The following is a 1,413-nucleotide window of genomic DNA, read 5'->3' as shown; positions in this document are numbered from 1 at the left end:
CTTTTTTTTAAAGTTTGTTTTTTTTTAGATAAAAGGAAGGAAAATTATCCCAGGGAAGCCATTTTTTTTTAAGGAAAGAATTTTTTTTTTTTAAGGAAAGAGAATTAGTTTTTTTTTTAAATATGAGAAGATAAAGAAAAAGAAAAATCCTAACTAAAACAAATCAAATCAATCACTTTTCAATCAACTCTAATTCTAAGGTTTAGCCTAACTCAACTAGACCAGCTCCTAACCAAAAACTCCTACAGTAAAAAGATAAAAGTTTTACCCAGGTAGTTAGCCAGGTAAGGATAGTACTAGAGGGTGATCAAAGATCAATTAAGTACATCTTTCCTTACGGAGCGCTTTACGCAACCCCTAAACCTTGCCTTAGACACCAACTAATCTGAGAAAACTTAAACCGGTTCACTTAAGGATTTCTTGTTCCTTATTGAGCTCGAATCCTTAGGGGCCAACGTCTAATGAGTTTTATTAGGCTTGGGTGGTGTAGTGAGGAATTAGTGATTTTTGGGCTAAGGAAAGGGTGATGAAATCCCTCACCTTATCTTGATTATGGGGTTTTGCCCTTAAAAATATTTTTAAGTGTGTGTCAAATCAAGATGCTCAAATCACTTGGTGAATTCCTACACTATATGAAATGTATATGAAATGCAACCCTAGAAATTAAAAGCGACTAAAAAGGATGATAAAAGAAAATCTTTTTTTTTAATTAGGGTTAACAATCAAACAAAAGAGAATGAGGAAAATTGTTTGAATTTATTATCTTGTTAGTATTTATTAAAGTGGAGGGTGGATTTTATTATGGTCAACAAAAATAAATTTTTTTTTAATCCTAATTGTCTCTAATTGTGAGAAACTAACTAAAGGTGTGGAAATAAAAATATTAGAAAGAAGACTTACCACAAGCGAATCTCCAATTCCTCAATCTCCAATTCTTTGGTCTTTAATCTCCAAGTAGTTCCTTCACAAAAACACAAAAGTTAAAGAACCAAAATAATAAAATCCTATTTTAGCACCTTCCCCGGCAACGGCGCCAAAAACTTGATGCGGCATAATTATGTACCAAAATTGCAAGTGCACAATTTATCAAGTTATAGTATAAAAAGATATCGATCCCACGAAGAAGGTGATTTTAAGAGATTATTAAACTTGGTTCTTATATTTTGTGCGTGACAATTAGGGAATAAAGAATAAGTGTGATTTTGTGAGTGATTGTTATGAATATATGCAAAAGATAATAAATTGAATTTTAGAGGAGAGAAGGAAGAATTAAAGAATAAACGAAATCACAATGCAAGAAATATGAATTAATAAAATCAAGAAATAAAACCAAAAATAAAAAGTAAATTTAAGAAAGTTAAGATGAATGATTCAAAAGAGGTAAGAAATCTAGAATATAATCCACTAACCAAT

The sequence above is a fragment of the Asparagus officinalis genome, chromosome 5 (genome assembly GCF_001876935.1).
Source record: "Asparagus officinalis chromosome 5, Aspof.V1, whole genome shotgun sequence".
Lineage (NCBI taxonomy): Eukaryota > Viridiplantae > Streptophyta > Magnoliopsida > Asparagales > Asparagaceae > Asparagus > Asparagus officinalis.
Note: the sequence above shows the minus strand (reverse complement) of the source record.